The sequence below is a fragment of the Schistocerca americana genome, chromosome 2 (assembly GCF_021461395.2).
Source record: "Schistocerca americana isolate TAMUIC-IGC-003095 chromosome 2, iqSchAmer2.1, whole genome shotgun sequence".
In the NCBI taxonomy this organism is placed as follows: domain Eukaryota; kingdom Metazoa; phylum Arthropoda; class Insecta; order Orthoptera; family Acrididae; genus Schistocerca; species Schistocerca americana.
In genome coordinates this window covers 1,090,805,700-1,090,833,567 of record NC_060120.1, presented here as the reverse complement: position 1 = coordinate 1,090,833,567, position 27,868 = coordinate 1,090,805,700, and positions in this window count along the sequence as shown.

Genomic DNA, 27,868 nt, shown 5'->3' with positions numbered 1-27,868 from the left:
GTTAGAGAGTCAGTCCTCTTGTACTTAAGTCGGCATTGTGCCTTTTATATTAATTTCGGATGCATTTTCTGTTTTTCATCGTCAATATGAACGTGCAAGGGATACAATAAACCTGAACTGAGGCATCGGAATCTAAAACTGGACTCACAGGAGAGGTTCAAATCATAGAAAGTTAGAGTGTCAGTCCCCTTGTACTTAAGTCGGCATTGTGCCTTTTGTATTACATTCGGATGCAATTTCTGTGTTTCATCGTCAATAAAAAGGTCCAAGGGATACAGTAACCCTGAAGTGAAGCATTGGAATCTAAAACTGGACACACACGAGAGGTTCAAATTATAAAAAGTTAGAGTGTCAGTCCTCTTGTACTTAAGTCGGCATTGTGCCTTTTATATTAAATTCGGATGCTATTTCTGTTTTTCATCGTCAATAAGAAGGTCCAAGGGATACAGTAAACCTGAAGTGAGGCATCGGAATCTAACACTGGACCCACAGGAGAGGTACAAATCAGAGAAAGATAGAGTGTCAGTCCTCTTGTACTTAAGTCGGCATTGTGCCTTTTGTATTAAATTCGAATGCAATTTCTATGTTTCATCGTCAATAAGAAGGTCCAAGGTATAAAGGAAACCTGAAGTGAAGCATCAGAAACTAAAACTAGACCCACAGGAGAAGTTCAAATCATAGAAAGTTAGAGCGTCAGACCTCTTGTACTTAAGTCGGCATTGTGCATTTTGTATTAAATTCGGATGCAATGTCTGTGTTTCATCGTCAATAAAAACGTCCAAGGGATACAGTAACGCTGAAGTGAACCATCTGAATCTAAAACTGGACTCACAGAAGAGGTTCAAATCATAGAAAGTGAGAGTGTCAGTCCTCTTGTACTTAAGTCGGCATTGTGCCTTTTGCATTAAATTAGGATGCAATTTCGTTGTTTCATCTTCAATAATCAGGTCCAAGGGACACAGTAAACCTGAAGTGAAGCAGCGAAATCTAAAACTGGACTTACCGGAGAGTTTCAAATCATAGTAAATTAGAGTGTCAGTCCTTTTGTACTTAAGTCGGTATTGTGCCTTTTGTACTAAATTCGTATGCAATTACTGTGTTTCATCGCCAATACGAAGGTCCAAGGTAAACAGGAAACCTGAGGTGAAGCATCGGAATCTAAAACTGGTTCCACAGGAGAGGTTCAAGTCATAGAAAGTGAGAGTGTCAGTCCTCTTGTACTTAAGTCGGCATTGTGCCTTTTGTATTAAATTCGGATGCAATTTCTGTGTTTCATCGTCCATAAGAAGGTCCAAGTTATAATGGAAACCAGAAGTGAAGCATCGGAATCTAAAACTGGACTCACAGGAGACGTTTAAATCATAGAAAGTTATTGTCAGTCCTCTTGTAGTTAAGTCGGCATTGTGCCTTTTGTATTAATTTCGAATGCAATTTCCTTGATTCATCATCAATAAGAAGGTACCAGGGATACAATATACCTGAAGTGAAGCATCGGAATCTAAAAGTGGACTCACAGGAGAGGTTCAAATCATAGAAAGTTAGAGCGTCAGTCCTCTTGTACTTAAGTCGGCATTGTGCATTTTGTATTAAATTCGGATGCAATGTCTGTGTTTCATCGTCAATAAAGACGTCCAAGGGATACAGTAACGCTGAAGTGAAGCATCTGAATCTAAAACTGGACTCACAGAAGAGGTTCAAATCACAGAAAGTGAGAGTGTCAGTCCTCTTGTACTTAAGTCGGCATTGTGCCTTTTGCATTAAATTAGGATGCAATTTCGTTGTTTCATCTTCAATAATCAGGTCCAAGGGACACAGTAAACCTGAAGTGAAGCAGCGAAATCTAAAATTGGACTTACCGGAGAGTTTCAAATCATAGTAAATTAGAGTGTCAGTCCTCTTGTACTTAAGTCGGTATTGTGCCTTTTGTACTAAATTCGTATGCAATTTCTGTGTTTCATCGTCAATACGAAGGTCCAAGGTAAACAGGAAACCTGAGGTGAAGCATCGGAATCTAAAACTGGTTCCACAGGAGAGGTTCAAACCATAGAAAATGAGAGTGTCAGTCCTCTTGTACGTAAGTCGGCATTGTGCCTTTTGAATTTAATTCCGATGCAATTTCTGTGTTTCATCGTCACTAAGAAGGTCCAAGGTATACAGTAAACCTGAAGTGAAGCATCGGAATCTAAAACTGGACTCACAGCAGAGGTTCAAATCATAGAAAGTTAGAGTGTCAGTCCTCTTGTACTTAAGTCGGCATTGTGGCTTTTGTATTAAATTCGGATGAAATTTCTGTTTTTCATCGTCAATATGAAGCTCCAAGGGATACAGTAAACCAAAAGTGAGGCATCGGAATCTAAAACTGGACTCACAGGAGAGGTTCACATCATAGAAAGTTGGAGTGTCAGTCCTCTGGTCATTAAGTCGGCATTGTGCCTTTTGTATTAAATTCGGATGCAATTTCTGTTTTTCGTCGTCAATAAGAAGATCCAAGTGATACAGTAAACCTGAAGTGAAGCTCCGGAATCTAAAACTGGAGTCACAGGAGAGGTTCAAATCATAGAAAGTTAGAGTGTCAGTCCTCTTGTACTTAAGTCGGAATTGTGCCTTTTGTATAAAATTCGGATGCAATTTCTGTGTTTCATCGTCAATAAGAAGGTCCAAGGGATACAGTAAACCTGAAGTGAAGCATCGGAATCTAAAACTGGACTCACAGGAGAGGTTCAAATCATAGAAAAAGAGAGTGTCAGTCCCCTTGTACTTAATTCGGCATTGTGCCTTATGTATTAAATTCGGATACAATTTCTGTGTTTCATCGTCAATAAGAAGGTTCAAGGGATTCAGTAAACCTGAAGTGAAGCATCGGAATCTAAAACTGGACTCACAGGACAGGTTCAAATCATAGAAAGTTAGAGTGTCAGTCCTCTTGTGCTTACTTAGGGATTGTGCCTTTTGTATTAAATTCGGAAGCAATTTCTGTTTTTCGTCGTCAATAAGAAAGTCCAAGGGATACAGTAAACCTGAAGTCAAGCTTCAGAATCTAAAACTGGACTCACAGGAGAGGTTTAAATCATGGAAAGTAAGAGTGTCAGTCCTCTTGTACTTAAGTCGGCATTGTGCCTTTTGTATTAAATTCGGATGCAATTTCTGTGTTTCATCGTCAATAAGAACGTCCAAGGGATACAGTTAACCTGAAGTGAAGCATCGGATTCTAAAACTGGACTCACAGGAGAGGTTCAAATATAAGAAAGTGAGAGTGTCAGTAATCTTGTACTTACGTCGGCATTGCGCCTTTTGTATTTAATTCGGAAGCAATTTCTGTGTTTCATCGTCAATAAGAAGGTCCAAGGTAAACAGGAAACCTTAAGTGAAGCATCGGAATCTAAAATTTGTCCCACAGGAGAGGTTCAAATTGTAGAAAGTGAGAGTGTCAGTCCTCTTGTACCTAAGTCGGCATTGTGCCTTTTGAATTTAATTCCGATGCAATTTCTGTGTTTCATCGTCAATACGAAGGTCCAAGGTATACAGTAAACCTGAAGTGAAGTATCGGAATCTAAAACTGGACTCACAGCAGAGGTTCAAATCAAAGAAAGTTAAAGTGTCAGTCCTCTTGTACTTAAGTCGGCATTATGCCTTTTGTATTAAATTCGGTTGAAATTTCTGTTTTTCATCGTCAATATGAAGGTCCTAGGGATACAGTAAAACTAACGTGAGGCATCGGAATCTAAAACTGGAGTCACAGGAGAGGTTCCAATCATAGAAATTTAGAGTGGCAGTCCTCTGCTCATTAAGTCGGCATTGTGCCTTTTGTATTAAATTCAGATGCAGTTTCTGTTTTTCGTCGTCAATAAGAAGGTCCAAGGAATACTGTAAACCTGAAGTGAAGCTCCGGAATCAAAAACTGGAGTCACAGGAGAGGTTCAAATCATCGAAAGTTAGAATGTCAGTCCTCTTGTACTTAAGTCGGAATTGTGCCTTTTGTATAAAATTCGGATGCAATTTCTGTGTTTCATCGTCAATAAAAAGGTCCAAGGGATACAGTAACCCTGAAGTGAAGCATCGGAATATAAAACTGCACTCACAGAAGAGGTTCATATCATAGAAAGTGAGAGTGTCAGTCCTCTGGTACTTAAGTCGGCATTGTGCCTTTTGCATTAAATTAGGATGCAATTTCGTTGTTTCATCTTCAATAATCAGGTCCAAGGGACACAGTAACCCTGAAGTGAACCAGCGAAATCTAAAAGTGGACTTACCGGAGAGTTTCAAATCATAGTAAATTAGAGTGTCAGTCCTCTTGTACTTAAGTCGGTATTGTGCCTTTTGTACTAAATTCGTATGCAATTTCTGTGTTTCATCGTCAATACGAAGGTCCAAGGTAAACAGGAAACCTGAGGTGAAGCATCGGAATCTAAAACTGGTTCCACAGGAGAGGTTCAAGTCATAGAAAGTGAGAGTGTCAGTCCTCTTGTACTTAAGTCGGCATTGTGCCTTTTGTATTAAATTCGGATGCAATTTCTGTGTTTCATCGTCCATAAGAAGGTCCAAGTTATAATGGAAACCAGAAGTGAAGCATCGGAATCTAAAACTGGACTCATAGGAGACGTTTAAATCATAGAAAGTTAGTGTCAGTCCTCTTGTAGTTAAGTCGGCAATGTGCCTTTTGTATTAATTTCGAATGCAATTTCCTTGATTCATCATCAATAAGAAGGTACCAGGGATACAATATACCTGAAGTGAAGCATCGGAATCTAAAACTGGACTCACAGGAGAGGTTCAAATCATAGAAAGTTAGAGCGTCAGTCCTCTTGTACTTAAGTCGGCATTGTGCATTTTGTATTAAATTCGGATGCAATGTCTGTGTTTCATCGTCAATAAAAACGTCCAAGGGATACAGTAACGCTGAAGTGAAGCATCTGAATCTAAAACTGGACTCACAGAAGAGGTTCAAATCATAGAAAGTGAGAGTGTCAGTCCTCTTGTACTTAAGTCGGCATTGTGCCTTTTGCATTAAATTAGGATGCAATTTCGTTGTTTCATCTTCAATAATCAGGTCCAAGGGACACAGTAAACCTGAAGTGAAGCAGCGAAATCTAAAACTGGACTTACCGGAGAGTTTCAAATCATAGTAAATTAGAGTGTCAGTCCTCTTGTACTTAAGTCGGTATTGTGCCTTTTGTACTAAATTCGTATGCAATTTCTGTGTTTCATCGTCAATACGAAGGTCCAAGGTAAACAGGAAACCTGAGGTGAAGCATCGGAATCCAAAACTGGTTCCACAGGAGAGGTTCAAATCATAGAAAGTTAGAGTGTCAGTTCTCTTGTACTTAAGTCGGTATTGTGCCTTTTGTATTAAATTCGGATGCAATTTCTGTGTTTCATCGTCAATAGGAAGGTCCAAGTTATACAGTAAACCTGAAGTGAAGAATCGGAATCTAAAACTGGACTCACAGGAGAGATTCAAATCATAGAAAGTTAGGGTGTCAGTCCTTTTGTAATTAGGACGGCATTGGGCCTTTTGTATTAAATTCGGATGCAATATCTGTGTTTCATCGTAATTAAGAGGGTACAAAGTTTACAGTAAGCCTGAAGTGAAGCATCGGAATCTAAAACTGGACTCACAGGGTAGGTTGAAATCATAGAAAGTTAGAGAGTCAGTCCTCTTGTACTTAAGTCGGCATTGTGCCTTTTGTATTAAATTCCGATGCAATTTCTGTTTTTCATCGTCAATATGAAGGTCCAAGGGATACAGTAAACCTGAAGTGAGGCATCGGAATCTAAAACTGGACTCACAGGAGAGGTTCAAATCACTGAAAGTTTGAGTGTCAGTCCTCTTGTACTTAAGTCGGCATTGTGCCTTTTGTATTAAATTCGGATGCAATTTCTGTGGTTCACTGTCAAAAAGAAGGTCCAAGGTATACAGTATACCTGAAGTGAAGCATCGGAATCTAAAACTGGACTCACAGGAGAGGTTCAAATCATAGAAAGTTAGAGTGTCAGTCCTCATGTACTTAAGTCGGCATTGTGCCTTTTGTATTAAATTCGGATGCAATTTCTGTGTTTCATCGTCAATAAGAAGGTCCAAGGTATAAAGGAAACCTGAAGTGAAGCATCAGAATCTAAAACTGGACTCACAGGAGAGGTTCAAAACATAGAAAGTTAGAGTGCCAGTCCTCTTGTACTTAAGTCGACATTGTGCCTTTTGTATTACATTCGAATGCAATTTCTGTGTTTCATCGTCAATAAAAAGCTCCAGGGGATACAGTAACCCTGAAGTGAAGCATCGGAATCTAAAACTGGACTCACAGAAGAGGTTCAAATCACAGAAAGTGAGAGAGTCAGTCCTCTTGTACTTAAGTCGGCATTGGGCCTTTTGTATTAAATTCGGATGCAATTTCTGTGTTTCATCGTCAATAAGTAGGTCCAAGGGATACAGTAAACATGAAGTGCAGCATCGGAATCTAAAACTAGACTCACAGGAGAGGTTCAAATTATAAAAATTTAGAGTGTCAGTCCTCTTCTTCTTAAGTCGGCATTGTGCCTTTTATATTAAATTCGGATGCTATTTCTGTTTTTCATCGACAATAAGAAGGTCCAAGGGATACAGTAAACCTGAAGTGAAGGATCGGAATCTAAAACTGGACTCACAGGAGAGGTTCAAATCATAGAAAGTTAGAGGCTCAGAAGTCCTGTACTTAACTCGGCATTGTGCCTTTTTAATTTAATTGCGATGCAATATCTGTGCCTCATCGCCAATAAGAAGGTCCAAGGTACACAGTAAATCTGATGTGAAGCATCGGAATCTAAAACTGGACTCACAGGAGGGGTTCAAATCATTGAAAGTTAGAGTGTCAGTCCTCATGTACTTAAGTCGGCATTGAGCCTTTTGTATTAAATTCGGATGCAATTTCTGTGTTTCATCGTCAATAAGAAGGTCCAAGGTATAAAGGAAACATGAAGTGAAGCATCAGAATCTAAAACTGGACTCACAGGAGAGGTTCAAATCATAGATAGTTACAGTGTCAGTCCTCTTGTACTTAAGTCGGCATTGTGCGATTCGTATTAATTTCGGATGCAATGTCTGTGTTTCATCGTCAATAAAAAGGTCCAAGGGATACAGTAACTCTGAAGTGAAGCATCGGAATCTAAAACTGGACTCACAGAAGAGGTTCAAATCATAGAAAGTGAGAGTGTCAGTCCTCTTGTACTTAAGTCGGCATTGTGCCTTTTGTATTAAATTCAGATGGAATTTCTGTGTTTCATCGTCAATAAGCAGGTCCAAGGGACACAGTAAACCTGAAGTGACGCAGCGAAATCTAAAACTGCACTCACCGGAGAGGTTCAAATCATAGAAAATTAGAGTGTCTGTCCTCTTGTACTTAAGTCGGTATTGTGCCTTTTGTATTAAATTCGTATGCAATTTTTGTGTTTCATCGTCAATAAGAATGTCCAAGGTAAACTGGAAACCTGAAGTGAAGCATCGGAATCTGAAACTGGTCCCACAGGAGAGGTTCAAGTCATAGAAAGTGAGAGTGTCAGTCCTCTTGTACTTAAGTCGGCATTGCGTCTTTTGTATTAAATTCGGATGCAATTTCTGTGTTTCATCGACCATAAGAAGGTCCAAGTTATAATGGAAACCTGAAGTGAAGCATCGGAATCTAAAACTGGACTCACAGGAGACGTTTAAATCATAGAAAGTTAGTGTCAGTCCTCTTGTAGTTAAGTCGGCATTGTGCCTTTTGTATTAATTTCGAATGCAATTTCCTTGATTCATCATCAATAAGAAGATACCAGGGATACAATATACCTGAAGCGAAGCATCGTAATCTAAAACTGGACTCACAGGAGAGGTTCAAATATAAGAAAGTGAGAGTGTCAGTAATCTTGTACTTACGTCGGTATTGCGCCTTTTGTATTTAATTCGGAAGCAATTTCTGTGTTTCATCGTCAATAAGAAGGTCCAAGGTAAACAGGAAACCTTAAGTGAAGCATCGGAATCTGAAACTTGTCCCACAGGAGAGGTTCAAATCGTAGAAAGTGGAAGTGTCAGTCCTCTTGTACCTAAGTCGGCATTGTGCCTTTTGAATTTAATTCCGATGCAATTTCTGTGTTTCATCGTCAATACGAAGGTCCAAGGTATACAGTAAACCTGAAGTGAAGTATCGGAATCTAAAACTGGACTCACAGCAGAGGTTCAAATCATAGAAAGTTAAAGTGTCAGTCCTCTTGTACTTAAGTCGGCATTATGCCTTTTGTATTAAATTCGGATGAAATTTCTGTTTTTCATCGTCAATATGAAGGTCCAAGGGATACAGTAAAACTAACGTGACGCATCGGAATCTAAAACTGGACTCACAGGAGAGGTTCCAATCATAGAAATTTATGAGTGGCAGTCCTCTTGTACTTAAGTCGGCATTGTGCCTTTTGTATTAAATTCAGATGTAATTTCTGTGTTTCGTCGACAATAAGAAGGTCCAAGGGATACAGTAATCCTGAAGAGAAGCATCGGAATCTAAAACTGAACTCACAGGAGAGGTTCAAATCATAGAAAGTTAAAGTGTCAATCCTCTTGTACTTAAGTCGCCATTGTGCCTTTTCTATTAAATTCGTAAGCAATTTCTGTGTTTCATCGTCAATAAGAAGGTCCAAGGGATACAGTAGCCCTGAAGTGAAGCATCGGAATCTAAAACTGGACTCACAGGAGAGGTTCAAATCATTGAAAGTCAAAATGTCAGTCCTCTTGTACTTAAGTCGGCATTGTGCTTCTTGAATTTAATTCCGATGCATATTTCCGTGATTCATCGTCAATAAGAAGGTCCGAGGTATACAGTAAACCTGAAGTGAAGCATCGGAAACTTAAACTGGACTCACAGGAGAGGTTCAAATCATAGAAAGTCAGAGTGTCAGTCCTCTTGCACTTAAGTCGGCATTGTGCCTTTTGTATTAAATTCGGATGCAATTTCTGTTATTCATCGTCAATAAAAAGGTCCAAGGTACACAGGAAACCTGAAGTGAAGCATCGGAATCTAAAACTGGACTCACAGGAGAGGTTCAAATCATAGAAAATGAGAGTGTCAGTCTTCTTGTACTTAAGTCGGCATTGTGCGTTTTGTATTAAATTCGGATGCAATTTCTGTGTTTCATCGTCAATAACAATGTCCAAGGGATACAGTAAACCTGAAGTAAAGCATCGGAATCTAAAACTGGACTCACAGGAGGGGTTCAAATCATTGAAAGTTAAAATGTCAGTCCTCTTGTACTTATGTCGGCATTGTGCCTTTTGAATTTGATTCCGTTGTAATTTCTGTGTTTCATCGTCAATAAGAAGTTCCGAGGTATACAGTAAATCCGAAGTGAAGCATCGGAATCTAAAACTGGATTAACAGGAGAGGTTCAAATCATAGAAAGTTAGAGTGTCAGTCCTCTTGTACGTAAGTCGGCATTGTGCCTTTTGTATAAAATTCAGATGCCATTTCTGTATTTCGTCGTCAATAAGAAGATCCAAGGTACACAGTAAACCAGAAGTGAAGCATCGGAATCTAAAAGTGGACTCACAGGAGATGTTCAAATCATAGATTGTTAGAGTGTCAGTTCTCTTGTACTTAAGTCGGCATTGTGCCTTTTGTATTAAATTCGGATGCAATTTCTGTGTTTTATCGTCAATAAGAAGGTCCAAGGTATACAGAAAACCTGAAGTGAAGCATCGGAATCTAAAACTGGACTCACAGGAGAGGTTCAAATCATATAAAGCGTGAGTGTCAGTCCTCTTGTACTTAAGTCGGCATTGTGCCTTTTGTATTAAATTTGGCTGCAATTTCTTTGTTTCATCGTCAATAAGAAGGTCGAAGGGATACAATAAACCTGAAGTGAAGCATCGAAATCTAAAATTGGGCTCACAGGAGGGGTTCAAATCATAGAAAGTGAGAGTGTCAGTCCTCTTGTACGTAAGTCGGCATTGTGCCTTTTGTATTAAATTCAGATGCAATTTCTGTGTTTCGTCGTCAATAAGAAGGTCCAAGGGATACAGTAGCCCTGAAGTGAAGCATCGGAATCTAAAACTGGACTCACAGGAGAGGTTCAAATCATAGAAAGTGAGAGTGTCAGTCCTCTTGTACTTAAGTCGGCATTGTACGTTTTGTATTAAATTCGGATGCAATTTCTGTGTTTCATCGTCAATAACAATGTCCAAGGGATACAGTAAACCTGAAGTAAAGCATCGGAATCTAAAACTGGACTCTCAGGAGAGGTACAAATCATTGAAAGTCAAAATGTCAGTCCTCTTGCACTTAAGTCGGCATTGTGCCTTTTGTATTAAATTCGGATGCAATTTCTGTTATTCATCGTCAATAAATAGGTCCAAGGTACACAGGAAACCTGAAGTGAAGCATCGGAATCTAAAACTGGACTCACAGGAGAGGTTCAAATCATAGAAAGTGAGAGTGTCAGTCCTCTTGTACTTAAGTCGGCATTGTGCCTTTTGTATTAAATTCAGATTCATTTTCTGTGTTTCGTCGTCAATAAGAAGGTCCAAGGTATACAGTGATCCTGAAGTGAAGCATAGGTATCTAAAACTGGACTCACAGGAGAGGTTCAAATCATAGAAAATTAAAGTGTCAATCCTCTTGTACTTAAGTCACCATTGTGCCTTTTGTATTAAATTCGGAAGCAATTTCTGTGTTTCATCGTCAATAAGAAGGCCCAAGGGATACAGTAGCCCTGAAGTGAAGCATCGGAATCTAAAACTGCACTCACAGGAGAGGTTCAAATCATAGAAAGTGAGAGTGTCAGTCCTCTTGTACTTAAGTCGGCATTGTGCGTTTTGAATTAAATTCGGATGCAATTTCTGTGTTTCATCGTAAATAACAATGTCCAAGGGATACAGTAAACCTGAAGTAAAGCATCGGAATCTAAAACTGGACTCACAGGAGTGGTTCAAATCATTGAAAGTTAAAATGTCAGTCCTCTTGTACTTAAGTCGGCATTGTGCCTTTTGAATTTCATTCCGATGCAATTTCTGTGTTTCATCGTCAATAAGAAGTTCCGAGGTATACAGTAAATCTGAAGTGAAGCATCGGAATCTAAAACTGGACTCACAGGAGACGTTCAAATCATAGAAAGTTAGAGTGTCAGTCCTCTTGTACTTAAGTCGGCATTGTGCCTTTTGTAGTAAATTCAGATGCAATTTCTGTATTTCGTCGTCAATAAGAAGGTCCAAGGGATACAGTAACCCTGAAGTGAAGCATCGGAATCTAAAACTGCACTCACAGAAGAGGTTCAAATCATAGAAAGTGAGAGTGTCAGTCATCTTGTACTTAAGTCGGCATTGTGCCTTTTGTATTAAATTCGGATGCAATTTCTGTGTTTCATCGTCAATAAGGAGGTCCAAGGGATACAGTAAACCTGAAGTGAAGCATCGGAATCTAAAACTGGACTCACAGGAGAGGTTTAAATCATAGAAAGTTAGAGTGTCAGTCCTCTTGTACTTAAGTCGGCATTGTGCCTTTTGTATTAAATTCGGATGCAATTTCTGTCTTTCTTCGTCAATAAGAACGTCCAAGGGATACAGTTAACCTGAAGTGAAGCATCGGATTCTAAAACTGGACTCACAGGAGAGGTTCAAATCATAGAACGTGAGAGTGTCTGTCCACTTGTACTAAAGGCGGCATTGTGCATTTTGTATTAAATTCGGATGTTATTTCTGTGTTTCATCGTCAAGAAGAAGGTCTATGGGATACAGTAAACATGAAATGAAGCATTGGAATCTAAAACTGGACTCACAGGAGACGTTCAAATCATAGAAACTTAGAGTGTCAGTCCTCTGGTACTTAAGTCGGCATTGTGCTTTTTGTACTACATTCGGATGCAATTTCTGTTTTTCGTCGTCAATAAGAAGGTCGAAGGGATACAGTAAACCTGAAGTGAAGCTTCACAATCTAAAACTGGACTCACAGGAGAGGTTTAAATCATAGAAAGGTAGAGTTTCAGTCCTCTTCTACTTAAGTCGGCAATGCGCATTTTGTATTTAATTCCGATGCAATTTCTGTGTTTCATCGTCAATAAGAAGTTCCACGGTATACAACAAACCTGAAGTGAAGCATCGGATTCTAAAACTGGGCCCACAGGAGAGGTTCAAATCATAGAAAGTTAGAGTGTCAGTTCTCTTGTACTTAAGTCGGTATTGTGCCTTTTGTATTAAATTCGGATGCAATTTCTGTGATTCATCGTCAATAGGAAGGTCCAAGTTATACAGTAAACCTGAAGTGAAGCATCGGAATCTAAAACTGGACTCACAGGAGAGATTCAAATCATAGAAAGTTAGGGTGTCAGTCCTTTTGTAATTAGGACGGCATTGGACCTTTTGTATTAAATTCGGATGCAATATCTGTGTTTCATCGTAATTAAGAGGGTACAAAGGTTACAGTAAGCCTGAAGTGAAGCATCGGAATCTAAAACTGGACTCACAGGGTAGGTTCAAATCATAGAAAGTTAGAGAGTCAGTCCTCTTGTACTTAAGTCGGCATTGTGCCTTTTGTATTAAATTCCGATGCAATTTCTGTTTTTCATCGTCAATATGAAGGTCCAAGGGATGCAGTAAACCTGAAGTGAGGCATCGGAATCTAAAACTGGACTCACAGGAGAGGTTCAAATCATTGAAAGTTTGAGTGTCAGTCCTCTTGTACTTAAGTCGGCATTGTGCCTTTTGTATTAAATTCGGATGCAATTTCTGTGGTTCACTGTCAAAAAGAAGGTCCAAGGTATACAGTAAACCTGAAGTGAAGCATCGGAATCTAAAACTGGACTCACAGGAGAGGTTCAAATCATAGAAAGTTAGAGTGCCAGTCCTCTTGTACTTAAGTCGACATTGTGCCTTTTGTATTACATTCGGATGCAATTTCTGTGTTTCATCGTCAATAAAAAGCTCCAAGGGATACAGTAACCCTGAAGTGAAGCATCGGAATCTAAAACTGGACTCACAGAAGAGGTTCAAATCACAGAAAGTGAGAGAGTCAGTCCTCTTGTACTTAAGTCGGCATTGGGCTTTTTGTATTAAATTCGGATGCAATTTCTGTGTTTCATCGTCAATAAGTAGGTCCAAGGGATACAGTAAACATGAAGTGCAGCATCGGAATCTAAAACTAGACTCACAGGAGAGGTTCAAATTATAAAAATTTAGAGTGTCAGTCCTCTTGTTCTTAAGTCGGCATTGTGCCTTTTATATTAAATTCGGATGCTATTTCTGTTTTTCATCGACAATAAGAAGGTCCAAGGGATACAGTAAACCTGAAGTGAAGCATCTGAATCTAAAACTGGACTCACAGGAGAGGTTCAAATCATAGAAAGTTAGAGGCTCAGAAGTCCTGTACTTAACTCGGCATTGTGCCTTTTTAATTGCGATGCAATATCTGTGCCTCATCGCCAATAAGAAGGTCCAAGGTACACAGTAAATCTGAAGTGAAGCATCGGAATCTAAAACTGGACTCACAGGAGGGGTTCAAATCATTGAAAGTTAGAGTGTCAGTCCTCATGTACTTAAGTCGGCATTGAGCCTTTTGTATTAAATTCGGATGCAATTTCTGTTTATCATCGTCAATATGAAGGTCCAAGGGATACAGTAAACCTGAAGTGAGGCATCGGAATCTAAAACTGGACTCACAGGAGAGGTACAAACCATAGAAAGATAGAGTGTCAGTCCTCTTGTACTTAAGTCGGCATTGTGCCTTTTGTATTAAATTCGGATGCAATTTCTGTGTTTCATCGTCAATAAGAAGGTCCAAGGTATAAAGGAAACATGAAGTGAAGCATCAGAATCTAAAACTGGACTCACAGGAGAGGTTCAAATCATAGAAAGTTACAGTGTCAGTCCTCTTGTACTTAAGTCGGCATTGTGCGATTCGTATTAAATTCGGATGCAATGTCTGTGTTTCATCGTCAATAAAAAGGGCCAAGGGATACAGTAACTCTGAAGTGAAGCATCGGAATCTAAAACTGGACTCACAGAAGAGGTTCAAATCATAGAAAGTGAGAGTGTCAGTCCTCTTGTACTTAAGTCGGCATTCTGCCTTTTGTATTAAATTCTGATGCAATATCTGTGTTTCATCGTCAATAAGCAGGTCCAAGGGACATAGTAAACCTGAAGTGAAGCAGCGAAATCTAAAACTGGGCTCACCGGAGAGGTTCAAATCATAGAAAATTAGAGTGTCAGTCCTCTTGTACTTAAGTCGGTATTGTGCCTTTTGTATTAAATTCTGATGCAATTTCTGTGTTTCAACGTCAATAAGAAGTTCCAAGGTAAACAGGAAACCTGAAGTGAAGCATCGGAATCTAAAACTGGTCCCACAGGAGATGTTTAAGTCATAGAAAGTTAGAGTGTCAGTCCTCTTGTAGTTAAGTCGGCGTTGTGCCTTTTGTATTAATTTCGAATGCAATTTCCTTGATTCATCATCAATAAGAAGGTACCAGGGATACAATATTCCTGAAATGAAGCATCGGAATCTAAAACTGGACTTACAGGAGACTTTAAAATGTAAGAAAGTGAGAGTGTCAGTAATCTTGTACTTACGTCGGCATTGCGCCTTTTGTATTTAATTCGGTAGCAATTTCTGTGTTTCATCGTCAATAAGGAGGTCGAAGGGATACAGTAAACCTGAAGTGAAGCAGCGGAATCTAAAAGTGGACTCACAGGAGAGGTTCAAATAATAGAAAATTAGAGTCTCAGTCCTCTAGTACTTAAGTCGGCATTGTGCCTTTTGTATTAAATTCGGATGCAATTTCTATTTTTCGTCGTCAATAAGAAGGTCCAAGGGATACAGTGAACCTGAAGTGAAGCTTCGGAATCTAAAACTGGACACACAGGAGAGGTTCAAATCATTGAAAGTTAGAGTGTCAGTCCTCTTGTACTTAAGTCGGAATTGTGCCTTCTGTATAAAATTCGGATGCAATTTCTGTGTTTCATCGCCAATAAGAAGGTCCAAGGGATACAGTAAAGCTGAAGGGAAGCATTGGAATCTAAAACTGGACTCACAGGAGAGGTTCAAATCATAGAATGTTAAAGTGTCAGTCCTCTTGTACATTACTCGGCATTGTGACTTTTGAATTTAATTCGGATGCAATTTCTGTGGTTCATTGTCAAAAAGAAGGTCCAAGGTATACAGTAAACCTGAAGTGAAGCATCGGAATCTAAAACTGGACTCACAGGAGAGGTTCAAATCATAGAAAGTGAGAGTGTCAGTCCTCATGTACTTAAGTCGGCATTGTGCCTTTTGTATTAAATTCGGATGCAATTTCCGTGTTTCATCGACAATAAGAAGGTCCAAGGTATAAAGGAAACCTGAAGTGAAGCATCAGAATCTAAAACTGGACTCACAGGAGAGGTTCAAATCATAGAAAGTTAGAATGCCAGTCCCCTTGTACTTAAGTCGACATTGTGCCTTTTGTATTACATTCGGATGCAATTTCTGTGTTTCATCGTCAATAAAAAGGTCCAAGGGATACAGTAACCCTGAAGTGAAGCATCGGAATCTAAAACTGGACTCACAGAAGAGGTTCAAATCACAGAAAGTGAGAGAGTCAGTCCTCTTGTACTTAAGTCGGCATTGGGCCTTTTGTATTAAATTCGGATGCAATTTCTGTGTTTCATCGTCAATAAGTAGGTCCAAGGGATACAGTAAACCTGAAGTGCAGCATCGGAATCTAAAACTAGACTCATAGGAGAGGTTCAAATTATAAAAAGTTTGAGTGTCAGTCCTCTTGTACTTAAGTCGGCATTGTGCCTTTTATATTAAATTCGGATGCTATTTCTGTTTTTCATCGTCAATAAGAAGGGCCAAGGGATACAGTAAACCTGAAGTGAAGCATCGGAATCTAAAACTTGACTCACAGGAGAGGTTCAAATCATAGAAAGTTAGAGGCTCAGAAGTCCTGTACTTAACTCGGCATTGTGCCTTTTTAATTTAATTGCGATGCAATATCTGTGCCTCATCGCCAATAAGAAGGTCCAAGGTACACAGTAAATCTGAAGTGAAGCATCGGAATCTAAAACTTGACTCACAGGAGAGGTTCAAATCATAGAAAGTTAGAGGCTCAGAAGTCCTGTACTTAACTCGGCATTGTGCCTTTTTAATTTAATTGCGATGCAATATCTGTGCCTCATCGTCAATAAGAAGGTCGAAGGGATACAGTAAACCTGAAGTGAAGCTTCACAATCTAAAACTGGACTCACAGGAGAGGTTTAAATCATGGAAAGGTAGAGTTTCAGTCCTCTTCTACTTAAGTCGGCATTGCGCATTTTGTATTTAATTCCGATGCAATTTCTGTGTTTCATCGTCAATAAGAAGTTCCACGGTATACAACAAACCTGAAGTGAAGCATCGGATTCTAAAACTGGGCCCACAGGAGAGGTTCAAATCATAGAAAGTTAGAGTGTCAGTTCTCTTGTACTTAAGTCGGTATTGTGCCTTTTGTATTAAATTCGGATGCAATTTCTGTGTTTCATCGTCAATAGGAAGGTCCAAGTTATACAGTAAACCTGAAGTGAAGCATCGGAATCTAAAACTGGACTCACAGGAGAGATTCAAATCATAGAAAGTTAGGGTGTCAGTCCTTTTGTAATTAGGACGGCATTGGACCTTTTGTATTAAATTCGGATGCAATATCTGTGTTTCATCGTAATTAAGAGGGTACAAAGGTTACAGTAAGCCTGAAGTGAAGCATCGGAATCTAAAACTGGACTCACAGGGTAGGTTCAAATCATAGAAAGTTAGAGAGTCAGTCCTCTTGTACTTAAGTCGGCATTGTGCCTTTTGTATTAAATTCCGATGCAATTTCTGTTTTTCATCGTCAATATGAAGGTCCAAGGGATACAGTAAACCTGAAGTGAGGCATCGGAATCTAAAACTGGACTCACAGGAGAGGTTCAAATCATTGAAAGTTTGAGTGTCAGTCCTCTTGTACTTAAGTCGGCATTGTGCCTTTTGTATTAAATTCGGATGCAATTTCTGTGGTTCACTGTCAAAAAGAAGGTCCAAGGTATACAGTAAACCTGAAGTGAAGCATCGGAATCTAAAACTGGACTCACAGGAGAGGTTCAAATCATAGAAAGTTAGAGTGCCAGTCCTCTTGTACTTAAGTCGACATTGTGCCTTTTGTATTACATTCGGATGCAATTTCTGTGTTTCATCGTCAATAAAAAGCTCCAAGGGATACAGTAACCCTGAAGTGAAGCATCGGAATCTGAAACTGGACTCACAGAAGAGGTTCAAATCACAGAAAGTGAGAGAGTCAGTCCTCTTGTACTTAAGTCGGCATTGGGCTTTTTGTATTAAATTCGGATGCAATTTCTGTGTTTCATCGTCAATAAGTAGGTCCAAGGGATACAGTAAACATGAAGTGCAGCATCGGAATCTAAAACTAGACTCACAGGAGAGGTTCAAATTATAAAAATTTAGAGTGTCAGTCCTGTTGTTCTTAAGTCGGCATTGTGCCTTTTATATTAAATTCGGATGCTATTTCTGTTTTTCATCGACAATAAGAAGGTCCAAGGGATACAGTAAACCTGAAGTGAAGCATCTGAATCTAAAACTGGAGTCACAGGAGAGGTTCAAATCATAGAAAGTTAGAGGCTCAGAAGTCCTGTACTTAACTCGGCATTGTGCCTTTTTAATTTAATTGCGATGCAATATCTGTGCCTCATCGCCAATAAGAAGGTCCAAGGTACACAGTAAATCTGAAGTGAAGCATCGGAATCTAAAACTGGACTCACAGGAGGGGTTCAAATCATTGAAAGTTAGAGTGTCAGTCCTCATGTACTTAAGTCGGCATTGAGCCTTTTGTATTAAATTCGGATGCAATTTCTGTTTATCATCGTCAATATGAAGGTCCAAGGGATACAGTAAACCTGAAGTGAGGCATCGGAATCTAAAACTGGACTCACAGGCGAGGTACAAACCATAGAAAGATAGAGTGTCAGTCCTCTTGTACTTAAGTCGGCATTGTGCCTTTTGTATTAAATTCGGATGCAATTTCTGTGTTTCATCGTCAATAAGAAGGTCCAAGGTATAAAGGAAACATGAAGTGAAGCATCAGAATCTAAAACTGGACTCACAGGAGAGGTTCAAATCATAGAAAGTTACAGTGTCAGTCCTCTTGTACTTAAGTCGGCATTGTGCGATTCGTATTAAATTCGGATGCAATGTCTGTGTTTCATCGTCAATAAAAAGGGCCAAGGGATACAGTAACTCTGAAGTGAAGCATCGGAATCTAAAACTGGACTCACAGAAGAGGTTCAAATCATAGAAAGTGAGAGTGTCAGTCCTCTTGTACTTAAGTCGGCATTGTGCCTTTTGTATTAAATTCGGATGCAATATCTGTGTTTCATCGTCAATAAGCAGGTCCAAGGGACATAGTAAACCTGAAGTGAAGCAGCGAAATCTAAAACTGGGCTCACCGGAGAGGTTCAAATCATAGAAAATTAGAGTGTCAGTCCTCTTGTACTTAAGTCGGTATTGTGCCTTTTGTATTAAATTCTGATGCAATTTCTGTGTTTCAACGTCAATAAGAAGTTCCAAGGTAAACAGGAAACCTGAAGTGAAGCATCGGAATCTAAAACTGGTCCCACAGGAGACGTTTAAGTCATAGAAAGTTAGAGTGTCAGTCCTCTTGTAGTTAAGTCGGCGTTGTGCCTTTTGTATTAATTTCGAATGCAATTTCCTTGATTCATCATCAATAAGAAGGTACCAGGGATACAATATTCCTGAAATGAAGCATCGGAATCTAAAACTGGACTTACAGGAGACTTTAAAATGTAAGAAAGTGAGAGTGTCAGTAATCTTGTACTTACGTCGGCATTGCGCCTTTTGTATTTAATTCGGTAGCAATTTCTGTGTTTCATCGTCAATAAGGAGGTCGAAGGGATACAGTAAACCTGAAGTGAAGCAGCGGAATCTAAAACTGGACTCACAGGAGAGGTTCAAATAATAGAAAATTAGAGTCTCAGTCCTCTAGTACTTAAGTCGGCATTGTGCCTTTTGTATTAAATTCGGATGCAATTTCTGTTTTTCGTCGTCAATAAGAAGGTCCAAGGGATACAGTGAACCTGAAGTGAAGCTTCGGAATCTAAAACTGGACACACAGGAGAGGTTCAAATCATTGAAAGTTAGAGTGTCAGTCCTCTTGTACTTAAGTCGGAATTGTGCCTTCTGTATAAAATTCGGATGCAATTTCTGTGTTTCATCGCCAATAAGAAGGTCCAAGGGATACAGTAAAGCTGAAGGGAAACATTGGAATCTAAAACTGGACTCACAGGAGAGGTTCAAATCATAGAATGTTAAAGTGTCAGTCCTCTTGTACATTACTCGGCATTGTGACTTTTGAATTTAATTCGGATGCAATTTCTGAGGTTCATTGTCAAAAAGAAGGTCCAAGGTATACAGTAAACCTGAAGTGAAGCATCGGAATCCAAAACTGGTCCCACAGGAGAGGTTTAAGTCATAGAAAGTTAGAGTGTCAGTCCTCTTGTAGTTAAGTCGGCATTGTGCCTTTTGTATTAATTTCGAATGCAATTTCCTTGATTCATCATCAATAAGAAGCTACCAGGGATACAATATTCCTGAAATGAAGCATCGGAATCTAAAACTGGACTCACAGGAGAGGTTCAAATGTAAGAAAGTGAGAGTGTCAGTAATCTTGTACTTACGTCGGCATTGCGCCTTTTGTATTTAATTCGGAAGCAATTTCTGTGTTTCATCGTCAATAAGACGCTCCAAGGGATACAGTAAACCTGAAGTGAAGCAGCGGAATCTAAAACTTCACTCACAGGAGAGGTTCAAATTATAGAAAATTAGAGTCTCAGTCCTCTTGTACTTAAGTCGGCATTGTGCCTTTTGTATTAAATTCGGATGCAATTTCTGTTTTTCGTCGTCAATAAGAAGGTCCAAGGGATACAGTGAACCTAAAGTGAAGCTTCGGAATCTAAAACTGGACACACAGGAGAGGTTCAAATCATTGAAAGTTAGAGTGTCAGTCCTCTTGTACTTAAGTCGGAATTGTGCCTTCTGTATAAAATTAGGATGCAATTTCTGTGTTTCATCGCCAATAAGAAGGTCCAAGGGATACAGTAATGCTGAAGGGAAGCATTGGAATCTAAAAGTGGACTCACAGGAGAGGTTCAAATCATAGAAAGTTAGAGTGTCAGTCCTCTTGTACTTAAGTCGGCATTGTGCCTTTTATATTATATTCGGATGCAATTTCTGTGTTTCATCGTCAATAAGAAGGTTCAAGGGATACAGTAAATCTGAAGTGAAGCATCGGAATCTATAACTGGACTCACAGGAGAGGTTCAAATCATAAAATGTTAAAGTGTCAGTCCTCTTGTACATTACTCGGCATTGTGACTTTTGAATTTAATTCGGATGCAATTTCTGTGTTTCATTGTCAAAAAGAAGGTCCAAGGTATAAAGGAAACCTGAAGTGAAGCATCAGAATCTAAAACTGGACTCACAGGAGAGGTTCAAATCATAGAAAGTTAGAGTGCCAGACCTCTTGTACTTAAGTCGACATTGTGCCTTTTGTATTAAATTCGTATGCAATTTCTGTGTTTCATCGTCAATAAAAAGGTCCAAGGGATACAGTAACCCTGAAGTGAAGCATCGGAATCTAAAACTGGACTCACAGAAGAGGTTCAAATCACAGAAAGTGAGAGAGTCAGTCCTCTTGTACTTAAGTCGGCATTGGGAGTTTTGTATTAAATACGGATGCAATTTCTGTGTTTCATCGTCAATAAGTAGGTTCAAGGGATACAGTAAACCTGAAGTGCAGCATCGGAATCTAAAACTAGACTCACAGGAGAGGTTCAAATCATAGAAAGTGAGAGTGTCAGTCCCCTTGTACCTAAGTGGGCATAGTGCCTTTTGAATTTAATTCTGATGCAATTTCTGTGTTTCATCGTCAATACGAAGGTCCAAGGTATACAGTAAACCTGAAGTGAAACATCGGAATCTAAAACTGGACCCACAGGAGGGGTTCAAATCATAGAAAGTTAGAGTGTCAGTCCTCATGTACTTAAGACGGCATTGAGCCTTTTGTATTAAATTCGGATGCAATTTCTGTTTATCATCGTCAATATGAAGGTCCAAGGGATACAGTAAACCTGAAGTGAGGCATCGGAATCTAAAACTGGACTCACGGGAGAGGTACAAATCATAGAAAGATAGAGTGTCAGTCCTCTTGTACTTAAGTCGACATTGTGCCTTTTGTATTACATTCGGATGCAATTTCTGTGTTTCATCGTCAATAACAATGTCCAAGGTATAAAGGAAACCTGAAGTGAAGCATCAGAATCTAAAACTGGACTCACAGGAGAGGTTCAAATCATAGAAAGTTACAGTGTCAGTCCTCTTGTACTTAAGTCGGCATTGTGCATTTCGTATTAAATTAGGATGCAATGTCTGTGTTTCATCGTCAATAAAAAGGTCCAAGGGATACAGTAGCCCTGAAGTGAAGCATCGGAATCTAAAACTGGACTCACAGAAGAGGTGCAAATCATAGAAAGTGAGAGTGTCAGTCCTCTTGTACTTAAGTCGGCATTGTGCCTTTTGCATTAAATTCGGATGCAATTTCTCTGTTTCATCGTCAATAAGAAGTTCCAAGGTAAACAGGAAACCTGAAGTGAAGCATCGGAATCTAAAACTGGACTCACAGGAGAGGTTCAAATCAGAAAGTGAGAGTGTCAGTTCTCATGTACTTAAGTCGGCATTGTGCCTTTTGTATTACATTCAGATGCAATTTCTGTGTTTCATCGTCAATAAAAAGGTCCAAGGGATGCAGTAAAGCTGAAGTGAAGCATCAGAATCTAAAACGGGACTCACAGTAGAGGTTCAAATCATAGAAAGTGAGAGTGTCAGTCCTCTTGTACTTAAGTCGGCATCGTGCCTTTTGTATTAAATTCGGATGCAATTTCTGTGTTTCATCGTCAATAAGATGGTCCAAGGGATACAGTAAACCTGAAGTGATGCATCGGAATCTTAAACTGGACTCACAGGGGAGGTTCAAATGATGGAAAGTTAGAGTGTCAGTCATTTTGTACATAAGTCGGCATTGTGCCTTTTGAATTTAATTCCGATGCAATTTCTGCGTTTCATCGTCAATAAGAAGGTCCAAGGTATACAGTAAACCTGAAGTGAAGCATCGGAATCTAAAACTGAACTCACAGGAGAGGTTCAAATCATAGAAAGTTAGAGTGTCTGTCCTCTTGCACTTAACTCGGCATTGTCGCTTTTAAATTTAATTCCGATGCAATATCTGTGCCTCATCGTCAATAAGAAAGTCCAAGGTACACAGTAAACCTGAAGTGAAGCATCGGAATCTAAAACTGGACTCACAGGAGAGGTTCAAATCATAGAAAGTGAAAGTGTCAGTCCTCTTGTACTTAAGTCGTTATTGTGTCTTTTGTATTAAATTCGGATGCAATTTCTGTGTTTCATCGTCAATAAGAAAGTCCAATGGAACTAGTAAACCTGAAGTGAAGCATCGGAATCTAAAACTGGACTCACAGGAGAGGTTCAAATCATAGAAATTGAGATCCTCAGTCCTCTTGTACTTAGGTCGGCATTGTGCCTTTTGTATTAAATTCGGATGCAATTTCTGTGGTTCATCGTAAATACGAACGTCCAAGGGATACAGTAAACCTGAAGTGAAGCAACGGAATCGAAAACTGGACTCACAGGAGAGGTTCAAATCATAGAAAGTTAGAAAGTCAGTCGTCTTGTACTTAAGTCAGAATTGTGCCTTTTGTATTAATTTCTGATGCAATTTCAGTGTTTCATCGTTAATAAGAAGGTCCAAGGGACACAGTAAAGCTGAAGTGAAGCATCGGAATCTAAAACTGGACTCACAGGAGAGGTTCAAATCATAGAAAGTGAGAGTGTCTGTCCTCTTGTACTTAAGTCGGCATTGTGCCTTTTGTATTAAATTCGGATGCAATTTCTGTGTTTCATCGTCAATAAGATGGTCCATGGGATACAGTAAACCTGAAGTGATGCATCGGAATCTTAAACTGGACTCACAGGAGAGGTTCAAATGATGGAATGTTAGAGTGTCAGTCATTTTGTACATAAGTCGGCATTGTGCCTTTTGAATTTAATTCCGATGCTATTTCTGCGTTTCATCGTCAATAAGAAGATCCAAGGTATACAGTAAACCTGAGGTGAAGCACCGGAATCCAAAACTGGACTCACAGGAGAGGTTCAAATCATAGAAAGTGAACGTGTCAGTCCTCTTGTACTTAAGTCGGCATTGTGCCTTTTGTATTAAATTCGGATGCAATTTCTGTGTTTCATCGTCAATAAGATGGTCCAAGGGATACAATAACCTGAAGTGAAGCATCGGAATCTAAAACTGGAATCACAGGAGAGGTTCAAATGATAGAGAGTTTGAGTGTCAGTCCTCTTGTAATTAAGTCGGTATTGTGCCTTTTGTAATAAATTCGGATGCAATTTCTGTGTTGCATCGTCAATAGGAAGGTCCAAGGTATACAGTAAACCTGAAGTGAAGCATCGGAATCTAAAACTGGACTCACAGGAGAGGTTCAAATCATAGTAAGGGAGAGTGTCAGTCCTCTTGTACTTAAGTCAACATTGTGCCTTTTGTGTTAAATTCGGATGCAATTTCTGTGTTTCATCGTCAATAAGATGGTCCAAGGGATACAATAACATCAAGTGAAGCATCGGAATCTAAAACTGGACTCACAGGAGAGGTTCAAATCATAGAAAGTAAGAGTGTCAGTCCTCTTGTACCTAAGTCGGCATTGAGCCTTTTGAATTTAATTACGATGCAATCTCTGTGTTTCATCATCAATAAGAAGGTCCAAGGTATACAGTAAACCTGAAGGGAAGCATCGGAATCTAAAACTGGACTGGCAAGAGAGGTTCAAATCATAGAAAGTGAACGTGTCAGTCCTCTCGTACTTAAGTCGGCATTGTGCCTTTTGTATTAAATTCGGATGCAATTTCTGTTTTTCGTCGTCAATAAGAAGGTCCAAGGGATACAGTAAACCTGAAGTGAAGCTTCGGAATCTAAAACTGGACTCACAGGAGAGGTTCAAATCATAGAAAGAGAGAGTGTCAGTCCTCTTGTACTTAAGTCGGCATTGTGCCTTTTGTATTAAATTCGGATGCAATTTCTGTATTTCATCGTCAATAAGAAGGTCCAAGGAATACAGTGAACCTGAAGTGAAGCATCGGAATCTAAAACTGGACTCACAGGAGAGGTTCAAATCATAGAATGTTAGAGTGTCAGTCCTCTTGTACTTAAGTCGGCATTGTGCCTTTTGTATTAAATTCGGATGCAGTTTCTGTGTTTCATCGTCAATAAAAAGGTCCAAGGGATACAGTAAACCTGAAGAGAAGCATCGGAATCTAAAACTGGACTCACAGGAGAGGTTCAAATCATAGAATGTGAGAGTGTCAGTCCTCTTGTACGTAAGTCGGCATTGTAACTTTTGTATTAAATTCTGATGCAATTTCTGTGTATCATCGTTAGTAAGAAGGTCCAAGGGATATACTAAGCCTGAAGTGAAGCATCGGAATCTATAACTGGACTCACAGGAGAGGTTCAAATCATAAAAAATTAGAGTGTCAGTCCTCTTTTACCTAAGTCGGCATTGTTCCTTTTGAATTTAATTCCGAAGCAATCTCTGTGTTTCATCGTCAATAAGAAGGTCCAAGGTATACAGTAAACCTGAGGTGAAGCATCGGAATCTAAAACTGGACTCACAGGGGAGGTACAAATCATAGAAAGTTAGAGTGTCAGTCCTCTTGTACCTAAGTCGGCATTGTACCTTTTGAATTTAATTCCGAAGCAATCTCTGTGTTTCATCGTCAATGAGAAGGTCCAAGGTATACAGTAAACCTGAGGTGAAGCATCGGAATCCAAAACTGGACTCACAGGAGAGGTTCAAATCATAGAAAGTGAACGTGTCAGTCCTCTTGTACTTAAGTCGGCATTGTGCCTTTTGTATTAAATTCGGATGCAATTTCTGTGTTTCATCGCCAATAAGAGAGTCCAAGGGATACAGCAAACCTGAAGCGAAGCATCGGAATCTAAAACTGGGCTCACAGGAGAGGTTCAAATGATAGAAAGTGAGAGTGTCAGTCCTCTTGAACTTACGTCGGCATTGTGCATTTTGTATTAAATTCGGATGCAATTTCTGTGTTTCATCGTCAATAAGAAGGTCCAAGGGATACAGTAAACCTGAAGTGAAGCAGCGGAATCTAAAACTGGACTCACAGGAGAGGTTCAAATCATAGAAAGTGAGAGTGTCAGTCCTCTTGTACTTAAGTCGGCATTGTGCCTTTTATATAAAATTCGGATGCAATTTCCATGATTCATCGTCAATAAGAAGGTCCAAGGGATGCAGTAAACCTGAAGTGAAGCATCGGAATCTAAAACTTGACTCACAGGAGAGGTTTAAATCATAGAAAGCAAACGTGTCAGTCCACTTGTACTTAAGTCGGCATTGTGAATTTTGTAATAAATTCGGACGCAATTTCTGTGTTTCATCGTCAATAAGAAAGTCCACGGTATACAGTAAACCTGAAGTGAAGCATCGAAATCTAAAACTGGACTCACAGGAGAGGTTCAAATCATAGAAAGTGAGAGTGTCAGTCCTCTTGCACCTAAGTCGGCATTGTGCCTTTTGTATTTAATTCGGATGCAATTTCTGTGTTTCATCGTAAATAAGAAGGTCCAAGGGATACAGTAAACCTGAAGTGAAGCAACGGAATCTGAAACTGGACTCACAGGAGAGGTTCAAATCATAGAAAGTTAGAGTGTCAGTCGTCTTGTACTTAAGTCAGAAATGTGCTTTTTGTATTAAATTCGGATGCAATTTCTGTGTTTCATCGTCAATAAGGAGGTCCAAGGGGTACAGTAAACCTGAAGTGAAGCTTCGGAATCTAAAACTGGACTCACAGGAGAGGTTCAAATCATAGAAAGGGAGAGTGTCAGTCCTCTTGTACTAAAGTCAACATTGTGCCTTTTGTATTAAATTCGGATGTAATTTCTGTGTTTCATCGTCAATAAGAAGGTCCAAGGGGTACAGTAAACCTGAAGTGAAGCCTCGGAATCTAAAACTGGACTCACAGGAGAGGTTCCAATCATAGAAAGGGAGAGTGTCAGTCCTCTTGTACTTAAGTCAACATTGTGCCTTTTGTATTAAATTCGGATGCAATTTCTGTGTTTCATCGTCAATAAGATGGTCCAAGGGATACAATAACCTCAAGTGAAGCATCGGAATCTAAAACTGGACTCAAAGGAGAGATTCAAATCATAGAAAGTTAGAGTGTCAGTCCTCTTGTACTTATGTCGGCATTGTGCCTTTTATATAAAATTCGGATGCAATTTCTGTGATTCGTCGTCAACAAGAAGGTCCAAGGGATACAGTAAACCTGAAGTGTAGCATCGCAATCTAAAACTTGAATCACAGGAGAGGTTTAAATCATAGAAAGCGAACGTGTCAGTCCTCTTGTACTTAAGTCGGCATTGTGAATTTTGTATTAAATTTGGATGCAATTTCTGTGTTTCATCGTCAATAAGAGAGTCCAAGGGATACAGTAAAATTCAAGTGAAGTTTCGGAATCTTAAACTGGACTCACAGGAGAGGTTCAAATCATAGAAAGTAAGAGTGTCAGTCCACTTGTACCTAAGTCGGCATTGAGCCTTTTGAATATAATTCCGATGCAATCTCAGTGTTTCATCATCAATAAGAAGGTCCAAGGTATACAGTAAACCTGAAGGGAAGCATCGGAATCTAAAACTGGACTCACAAGAGTGGTTCAAATCATAGAAAGTGAACGTGTCAGTCCTCTCGTACTTAAGTCGGCATTGTGCCTTTTGTATTAAACTCGGATGCAATTTCTGTTTTTGGTCGTCAATAAGAAGGTCCAAGGGATACAGTAAACCTGAAGTGAAGCTTCGCCATCTAAAACTGGACTCACAAGGAGAGGTTCAAATCATAGAAAGAGAGAGTGTCAGTCATCTTGTACTTAAGTCGGCATTGTGCCTTTTGTATTAAATTCCGATGCAATCTCAGTGTTTCATCGTCAATAACAAGGTCCAAGGTATACAGTAAACCTGAGGTGAAGCATCGGAATCTAAAACTGGACTCACAGGAGAGGTTCAAATCATAGAAAGTGAACGTGTCAGTCCTCTCGTACTTAAGTCGGCATTGTGCCTTTTGTATTAAATTCGGATGCAATTTCTGTTTTTCGTCGTCAATGAGAAGGTCCAAGGTATACAGTAAACCTGAAGTGAAGCATCGGAATCCAAAACTGGACTCACAGGAGAGGTTCAAATCATAGAAAGTTAGAGTGTCACTCCTCTTGTACTTAAGTCGGCATTGTGCCTTTTGTATTAAATTCGGATGCAGTTTCTGTGTTTCATCGTCAATAAAAAGGTCCAAGGGATACAGTAAACTTGAAGTGAAGCATCAGAATCTAAAACTGGACTCACAGGAGAGGTTCAAATCATAGAAAGTTGGAGTGTCAGTCCTCTTGTACTTAACTCGGAATTGTCCTTTTTGAATTTAATTCCTATGCAATATCTGTGCCTCATCGTCAATAAGAAAGTCCAAGGTACACAGTAAATCTGAAGTGAAGCATCGGAATCTACAACTGGACTCACAGGAGAGGTTCAAATCATAGAAAGTGAAAGTGTCAATCCTCTTGTACTTAAGTCGTTATTGTGTCTTTTGTATTAAATTCGGATGCAATTTCTGTGTTTCATCGTCAATACGAAAGTCCAATGGATACAGTAAACCTGAAGTAAAGCATCGGAATCTAAAACTGGACTCACAGGAGAGGTTCAAATCACAGAAATTGAGAGC